The following is a 9,484-nucleotide window of genomic DNA, read 5'->3' on the forward strand; positions in this document are numbered from 1 at the left end:
CAGGCCTCTCACTGTTGTGGCCTCTCCTGTTGCGGAGCACAGGCTCCGACGCGCAGGCTCAGTGGCCATGGCTCACGGGCCCAGCCGCTCCACAGCATGTGGGATCTTCCCGGACCGGGGCACGAACCCGTGTCCCCTGCATCAGCAGGCAGACTCTCAACCACTGTGCCACCAGGGAAGCATTAAATATTTTTTTAAAAAGGAAATGTACTGTCTCACAGTTCCAGGGGCTAAAATTCTAAGATCAAGATGTCAGAAGGGTGGGTTCCTTCTGAGGCCGTGAGGGGGAATCTGTTCCAGGCCCCTCTCCCTGCTGCTGGTGGTTTGCTGGCACATCTTTGACATTCCTCAGCTTGTAGATGCATCACCCCGATCTCTGCCTTCACCTTCACTTAACGTTTTCCCTGTATGTACCTGTGTGTGCAAATTTCCCTTTTTTATAAGGATGCTAGTCATAAATGATTAGGGCTCACCCTAATGACCTCGTTTTAACTTGACTGCATCTGCAAATAGCCTGTTTCCAAATAAGGTCACATTCTGAGGTCCTGGGGGTTAAAAGAATTCAAAATACAAGTTTTGGATTCAGTCCCCACCACAGAGGCCAAGTACAGGGGCTTGCCATTTCACTGCTTGCTCTTCCTAGCAAATGACTGGATGACTGGTGTTTGAACTCCTTGATGGGAACAGCTAAAGGAGTTCTGTGTGAAGGTGTACATTGGCCACAGTGACATATTGCTGAGAAGGGGTTGGTTTGTTCACTTTTTGTGAACCCCCTTGCCTGCCTCAATCCCTAGAATACTCCAGGCTCTAGTAAATGAAAAGCATCTTAGCTGGCTTTACCCATCTTAAACGTATTCCGCATGAGTTTGATGCTGAACTCCTTTATTTGTTAATCCCATCAGACCTTCTCTACAAAGTGGTTAGAATAAGGACACTTCACCCTAAATCATCTACCCCAGCAGAATACCAAATCGGAATCAGAGGAGCCCCAGACCCAGAGGTGCACTTTTGAAGCCTTTCTTCCAAATCCTGACAGTTCGCAGTAGAAAGTACCTTGACTGTCTCTTTCTCAATACTTCACTCACAGTTCTGTGGTTGTCCATCCTCCCCCACCAGCCTTGGAGTTCCTTGAGGGTGGGCACTAAGTCTGACTTGTCCCTTGCCCAGCATCCAGTACCCAGCATCACAAAGAAGAGACTCAGTGTTTCTTGGGTAAATGAAAGCAGTATGGCAGAGCCCCTGTCCTGCCTAATTGAGAGCCAACTTTCTGGCCTGGAAGGCCAGCTTGTCCTTTCTTAGTTCTCCTTGTGGCTAAAATTCAGGAGCCTCTACAAGGTGGACAAGGCAGAAAAAGGTACACCTGGAACCTCAAGGAGAAAGTCATACCAAAGGGCCTTACTCATTTGCTCCCCAAGTGCATTGCATGGCATTCTTCCCTGACTTACCTATAATCCGGAATGCCCTTCTCCACGCCTACCCTCGCGCTGGTGTCTCTCACGTTTGTATGTGGGGCAGGGGGAATGCGTCTGGAACCTCTCTTGACCTCACTGCCTCCCTTGCCAGTTATGGCCTTATTTCTCCTACTCTTCTTTTTTTTTTTTTTTTTTTTTTTTGCGGTATGTGGGCCTCTCACTGTTGTGGCCTCTCCCATTTGTGGAGCACAGGCTCCGGACCAGCAGGCTCAACGGCCATGGCTCACGGGCCCAGCCGCTCCACGGCATGTGGGATCTTCCCAGACCGGGGCACGAACCCGTATCCCCTGCATCGGCAGGCGGACTCTCAACGACTGCGCCACCAGGGAAGCCCCTCTCCTACTCTTCTTAATAGCAGTACTCTTCTTATCTACAATTACATCTCTATGTCCACTTCATTCTGTAACTTATTCTGTTATGAACTGAATTTTGCCCCTCAGACTCCTATGTTGAAGCCCTAACCCCCAGTGTGACTGTATTTGGATATAGGGCCTTTAAAGTCGTAGTTAAGATTAAATGAGGTCCTAAGGGTAGAGCCTAAGTCCTACAGGACCGGTGGTGTCCTTAGGAGGAGACACCAGGGGTCTCTCTCTGCACAAGCACACAGGAAAGGCCATGTGAGCACACAGCAAGAAGGCAGCAGTCTACAGGCCAGGAAGAGAGGCCTCACCAGGAACAAACCCTCATGGCACCTTGATCTTGGACTTCTAGCCTCCAGAACTGTGAGAAAATAACTGTTGTTTAAGCCCACTAGTCAGTGGTGGTCTGTTAATGGCAGCCCAAGCTAAGACACACTCCAGTCTGTTTTCCTCCTCCTTTGCCAGGATCCCTTCTACCCTGCATCCCTGACTGACATTGTTCGAGTGCTTTAGGGCTCTGTCCTGGGCCCCCTTCTTTCCTATCCATAATCTCACACAGTCCCAGGACTTTAAATACCATCTGTATACTGATGACTCCCAAATCTTTGTCCTTTGACCTGACTCCTTCCCCAAGCCCAAGGCGCCCGCCTGATCTCTCCATTTGGACGTCTAACACCAGTACTCTTCAACTTTTAGCACTGTGGCACAGCTAGTAAATGGTAATATTCATTCAGCACATTTTCATAAATAGACGAGGATTTACAGTTTACAGCCAAAGGCAGTCAGCCCTGGCTGGGGTGGGCGTGGAGGCGATGGGAGTGAGTTCTGGCTGCCCTGGGCTCTACCCAGCTGCCCCAAGGGCTGAGAGGACCCAGACCCCAGGCACACCTGCGAACCTATTCCCAGGACTCTGACGGGCTGGGGCACACTGGCGGAGAAGAGGCATTCTCAGGTATCGTCTGTGTCATTCTTCACGTCCTGACATGGTGCTGTTGTTCTTGCAGTTGTCCAGTTGGAGTCACCTTGATTCCTTTTTCTGTCTACCCTGCGTCCAGTCCAAGTCAATGCTGTTGGCTACACCTTCATAATATAGCCAAGTGCAGTCACTTTTCCCCACTTCAAATGCCAATCTGGTCCAAGCCCATAACATCTCTCACCGAAACTGTTCCAGTATCCTCCCTATCTTACTCCTTTCTACCTTCAGGCTTTTCTCCACACACCTGCAAGTGGTCCTGTGAAACTCTAAGTCAGAGCAGGTCAGTCCGGTTCTCAGAATCCTCCAGTGGTATCACATCTCATTCAGATAATACGCAAAGTCCTCACCACAGCCTGAATGGCCCTGCACAGTGGCTCTGAGCCTGGGGCCCGTCTGCCCCCGCTTGGAGCTCCCTGCGCTCTGGCGCTACTGCCTGGCCACCATTCTCATACTTGCCAGACACTGTGTTAATGAAACCTCTCATATTTCTTGGACAGGAATAAGAGTCTCCTCATTTCTAGTCCTGCATTTTTTCCATTCCATCAAGCTGTGTAAAACATTTGTGAACATCCATAGCCATTATAAGGAAAGTGACTCCATAATTTACTGTCCAAAATGGGAGACTTTTGAGAGTGCAGTTGGGTGCTGTCAGTAATTACACCAGAACAACAGCTGTAAACTGGGACTGTCTTGGACAGACTGGTATACATGGTCACCTGTATGATCAGGCCACCCAAGATGACTGTTCTCTTGCTCTCTGCACATCCCCTGCTCGACCAGTCCTTGCCTCACCTACACCCTACTCACCTGACTGACCTTTCCTCTCAGTTGTAGAGCCTATGATATAATCAGTAAATGCGTATATACCTGCTCCTGGCGCCAGCTAGTGATTTTTGAAATCTTTGAATCCGAACTATCTCCACTATGATAATTTATCAAAGGGGCGGCGAGGGGCGGCCCCTCTGCTTGTTTCCCTGGCAACTGATGAGCCAACCTGATGTCAGTTCTCCCCGTAACTGGTAACCGCCCTCTTCCCCAGGTAGCAAGGACTGCTGCCATGTCCTTCCTGCTGTCTGCCACACACGGTGGGGTGTCACTCCAGGACCCCGCTTCAGACATGTAAGATCCCCCATCCATTCAACTCCTGATGTCTCTGTCGCTGACTCTGGGCTCTCTCTTTGGTCTTGAGGCTGGGCAGGTACAGGGCTTGCAAGCCTTCAGGTGCACCTGAACTTCGCCCCAACTACCAGGATAAAAATTCTGACGTCTCCCCCACTCTTCCTGCCCAGAATAGAAGAGGGCTGTGGTGAAATCCCTTCCTGTGTTAAGTCTCAGGGACTCGGGGTAGAGGGAAATAAATAAAACATAATTAAGGTTAAACCCCAAATGAAAAGCTTCATAGTTGAGTGAAAATGTCATGCTAAATACTAGTTCACTTGGAGCTTTATCATCCACCAGGAAAGGTGGTGTTGCTTCTTCCAGTCTTTAGATGGTGTGATGGTCATGAGCTGGTGGGGGGAACTGAACTCAGACCCCAAGGCCTGGGCTCAGTACTGGCTCTGCCTCGGACTTCCCGTGTGAGCTCGGGCAGGTCCCCCTGCCACACCCCAACCTCAAATTCCTCAGCTGAAAAGGAAGGATTGGCCATGCTGGGAGCACACACACAGGTGCTTTTTCTTAGGAGACATAGTCCTGTAGACAGCACCAAAAATGAGTTCCCCTCTGTCTAGTTGCCTAGGGCTTCTGTAACATATACCACAGAGCACATGGCTTAAGCAAAAGAAATTTATTGTCTCCCATTTCCGGAGGCCAGGTGTCCGTGGGGCATGCCTGCCTCCTCTGAAGCTTCTAGGGGAGGATCCTTCCTTCCTCTTCCAGCTGCTGGGGGGCCCAGGTGTTTCTTGCCTTTGGCAACGTCTCTGCAGTCTCTGCCTCCCTCACATGGCCTTCTGTCTGCCTCTAACTGTGTCTAGATTTTCTTCTCTAAGGATGCCAGTCGTGTTGGATTAGTCAGAGTTATATGGGACACTCTAATCCACCATGACCTCAGCTTAACCTAGTTACCTCAGCAAAGACCCTATTTCCAAGTAAATTCACATTTGTAGGTACCAAGGGTTAGGACTTCTTTGGAGGGAGCACAGTTCAATCAGTTGTGTCTCCATGAGAGCTATAGGGCACCTACACCTTCTGGGCTGTGGCTGTATTTCCTCTGGTCCTGAGGATGGGAAACCGTGTGGGTGAGAAGTAGCAATGTTTGTCTTTCTCTCTCTTCTTGGGCTACGTTTTGGAGATGACAGGAGTGTGGGTTTCTTGAGCTATAGGAATGACAGTCTGCGCTGAGCTCTAGAGATATCCCGGTCCTTCCCTTGGCCTGTGAGAAATTGCAGTAATGCCACCATCTAAGCCCCCATGATTGTAGAAAGCAAGCCATTGGACAGAACCTGGGGATTCCAGGCAGGGAGGTCGTTCCTGGTTCACAGAGCAGCTGGTGATCACGTGTGCCTTCACAGGGGCCCAGCTGCCCCGTGAGCCAGGCCTCCCCTGGCGAGTGTTTCCTTTGCTACGAGCTGTTTCTGTCACCTGGTCCCTGGGCCTTTGCTGCAGACCCTTGGGCACTGCAGGACGTTTTGGGAATGCCCTTCCCTTTTTGAGAAAGTATCTGTAGACCTTTCTCTGAGCCTTTGGATTCTGCCCTGGGCTGGATGTGCCCAGTAGTTCAGGGACTGGTACCTGTCCATTATGGGGTGTGAGGGTGAGGGAACACTCTCAGCTTTAAACTCTCAGTTACTGAGAAAAGTACCAGGGTGTTAGCACGGCTATCTGTGTGCACGTATCAGTTGATCCCTTTCTCAGTGAACCTGATGACATGGCCTTTGGTGTGGCCAAGAAGCATCAGCAACAGTTCCTCTTAATTTTACGTTAGAGATGGCTTTGAGCAACGGCAGAAAAGGGACAAGGGTAGTATTTGATTTTTATTTGTCAAGTCCTGAAGCCCATCTCATGGAATTTCTTAACAGTTATCCCTAAGGCATCAGTTTTATTACTTGAGAGAACCGCAGAGTAGAACCCAGAAGAAATATTTTGTTTGCAGTGGGTAGCTTGGTTTTGCTCTCACATGTTTTCGTTACCAAACTAAGCACTTGGCACTAGAGTGATACTGCATGTCTTTTTTTTAAATTATCATTAATTAATTTATTTATTTTTGGCCGCGTTGGGTCTTCATTGCTGTGCAGGCTTTCTCTAGTTGCAGTGACCAGGTCATTGCAGTGTGCAGGCTTCTCATCGCGGTGGCTTCTCTTGTTGCGGAGCTTGGGCTCTAGGCACGTGGGCTGCAGTAGTTGTGGCTCGCAGGCTCAGTAGTTGTGGCGCACGGGCTTAGTTGCTCCGCGGCATGTGGGATCTTCCTGGACCAGGGCTCGAACCCGTGTCCCCTGCATCAGCAGGCGGATCCTTAACCACTGTGCCACCAGGGAAGTCCTTTATGTCTTTTTACCTGTCTGTCTTCCCAAGCACTTGGGTGTGCAGCACAGGGCAGGGGTGAGAGCGTAGACTTTAGGGCTGGGCTGCCTGAGTGTGGCAGCTCTGCCACTCATTGGTCCGGGGACTTTGGGTGAGTTTTGTCCCCCATATGCCACAGTCTCCTCATCTATAAAGTGGGATAAACCTCATAGCTTTACTGCATGTAAAGCATCTAGAACAGTCTCTGGCATGTAGTAAGCGCTCAATAACTGGGTAGCTGCTGTTGTTATCTCCTTTGAGTCACTCAGCGGCCTTGGTAGGGCAGAGGTTATTCCCGTTTGACAGGGGAGAGAAGATCACATAATGGACAGTAGAGCTGGTCTCTTGGCCCTTCATCCTGTGCTTGTTCTGTGACCCCATACTTCCCTCCTGTGTTGCCCCAGAGAGAAAGGGGAAGAGAACAGGGCAAGCAGAAACGAGGGACAGAGAGCAGAAGTAAATCCATCAGCAAGACGCCTCCCACTGGTACTAAGATAAACCCAAACTCCCTAACAGGACCAGATGAGGCCTGTCTCCCCACTCTCCCCTGTACATTCCAGCTGCCACAGACCTCTCCCACGCCTCAGGCATGCCGACCTTGGAGCTTAATCCTACTCAGCACCACGTGGAAGTCTAAGCATTAGGTCCTCAAGAAAGCTATTCTGGCCTCTGTATTACTTAGGATATGGGTTCCACTGCTGTAACAGAAATTCAAATAGCAATGGCTGAAACAGGATAGAACTTTCCTTTTCTCTGATGTAAAAGCCCTGGCTGACTGGTGCCTCTGCCATACAAAGGAGTCCTGCTCCTTCCATCACCCCCAGGGCGTTACCCTCCCCTGCAGTAGAAGGGGCTGGCCACCTTGGCTGCACTTGCCAGCCGCCAGCCGGGAGGCAGGAAGGGGAGGGCAGGGGCGCAGCACTTCCTGCTAAGGCAGGACCTGGAAGTCTGCACGTCCCTTCGACGTCCATCCTGTCGGCCAGAACCTAGTCACCTGGCCACATCCCCCTACACGTTTTTATCTTGGGCAACCACGTGCCCTGTTATTATGAGGGGTTCCATTCATATGAGGGAGAAGGGAAGAGTGGATGTTCAGGGGCAAATGGCAATCCTTGCCACCCCTCCTAGTCCAAATAAGACTTGCCAGTTATGTTTCTACAGCATCCTGACTTTTCTTTCATAATGCTCATTGCACTATGACTCTGTCACTATTTTTATTTATTTGTAATGTATCTGTTTTACCCTCCCATTAATACGAGGGCAGGAATCATATTATATACCCAGTGCCTGGTTCACGGTAACTGTCTACGCATATTAGTTGACTTCCTTATAGGATTACACAGCACAAACAAAGCATTTAGGTGGGATTCAAAGAAGGAAGACATTTATTTTCATCCTGGTCCCAACCATTTCAAACCAGGCTGTGGACAGACGGTCTCGAATTACGTTGGTACATCCTGTTAGCTCTGCCTTCAATATGAATCCACGGTCCAGCCGCTTAACTTCCCTGCTCCTGAGACCACCTGCACGCCTAGTCTGTGGTGGCCAGCCTTGCCCCAAAGCCTGAGGTCTCTCTGAAGTGTTAATCCCATCACTGTCACTCCTGCTTCAACCTTCCAGTGGATTTCCATTTCTCATGGAACCAGAGCCTCCCTTATCCTTTGCTCTTGAGCCATGCCTACCCTTCTCCCCTGGGGACACCCCGAGCCCCTTTCTGACACTTGAACATTTCTGCCCCTGCTGTTACTATTCAGATCTCAACTCAGATTCTCCTGCTCAGAGAGGTCGCCCTGGAGAGGTAAACCCACACCCCAGTCACCTCTGCCACGTCACCTCACAGCCTGGAGTGCTTGAACTTGTCCACGCTTCCAGCAAATAATGCAGACTGCACCCCCCTGAGGGAGGTCCCAGGCGTCACTGCCTGAGACCACTATAGAAACACTTGTGTGAGAGATTGGTTCCTGGTATCTGAAAGTAGTACTAAGAGATGCTTTGGAAACTTGGGGATGTGTATCCTGGAGCCTAGAACCAAGGTAGGGGGAATAGGATAGGGCTGAGTAGGGGTCTGTGGCCGCAGGATGCCTGCTTCACAGCATTACGCTCCCACTTTTTAATCCCCACAATAGTTGCTTGCTTTGCACGCCACAGAAAGATTTATGCAGAAAATGCCAAGTTCTACCTGCCACTTAGTGACATGCCAGACTCCTGGAGCCCCCAGATTGGAAGGTGTATCAGTCAGGGTTCCACAGAGAAACAGAACAGTAGGGGATATATGTCAGGAGACTTAGTGCAAGGAATCACCTTGTGCAGCCATGAGGGCTGGCGAGGCAGGGCTGAAATCCACCGTGCAAGCTGATGGGAAGGGCAAGCCAGGCTAGGGCACGAGCTGCAGCTGTGGCCACAGGCGAAATTTCTTCTTCCTCAAGGAAACCTCAGTTCTGCTCTTTAGGCCTTTCTTTTGACTGAACCAGGCCCTCCCTGATTACCAAGGATCATCCCTTTTACTAAAAGCCAGCGTGCACGTGGTCTCAGGAGCGGGGAAGTTAAGAAGTGGCTGGACCGTGGATTCATGTTGAAGGCAGAGTTAACAGGATGTACTGACATAATTCCACATGAGACCATCTGTCCACAGCCTTGTTTGAAATGGTTGGGACCAGAACGAAAATAAATGTCTTCCTTCTTTGAATCCCACCTAAACCCTTGGTTTGTTCTGTGTGATCCTTTCAGTAAGTCAACTTGATAACATCACTAAAATACCTGCCCAGCAGCACCTAGGTTAGCATTTGTGAATAAATGGGGAAAACATCCTCGCCAGGCTGACACCTAACAGTGACCATCACTGAAAGGGAGGTTCCTGATTTCTGTGGGAGGCACATTCTGAATAGCTTCAGGAAATGATAGAAACGATGCTACTGCCCATTTCCCCAAATGCCCTGTCTCTCTAGCTAACAGCTCGACAGCAGCATTAATTGAACTTGATTTCATAATTATTATTAGTTCACCCAGGTTTGGTTGCTTAGATACAAAGCAATTCATTTGGAGACAATTTTCCTAAGATGTCCCACAGATATTACAATGTTCCAGAAGTATGTTCAGTAATAATTTATAAGTAATGGCTCCCAGAGTTAACACATTTCTTTTTTTTTTTTTTTTTTTTTTTTTTCGTTTTGGGGGCCTCC

At 49.6% G+C, this 9,484-nt stretch overlaps 1 protein-coding gene across 1 annotated transcript in view; it reads left to right on the top strand.

The window, feature by feature from the left end:
* UROS (uroporphyrinogen III synthase) overlaps window positions 1–9,484 on the top strand; it is a 34,156-nt gene that overhangs the window by 4,504 nt on the left and 20,168 nt on the right. The window contains exon 2 of the mRNA XM_007449632.1: window positions 3,855–3,926. The gene's annotated coding sequence lies outside the window, so the exon portion shown is untranslated. The remainder of the gene's footprint in view (window positions 1–3,854; window positions 3,927–9,484) is intronic.

Source organism: Lipotes vexillifer, unplaced genomic scaffold (genome assembly GCF_000442215.2).
Source record: "Lipotes vexillifer unplaced genomic scaffold, Lipotes_vexillifer_v1.1 scaffold1262, whole genome shotgun sequence".
In the NCBI taxonomy this organism is placed as follows: domain Eukaryota; kingdom Metazoa; phylum Chordata; class Mammalia; order Artiodactyla; family Lipotidae; genus Lipotes; species Lipotes vexillifer.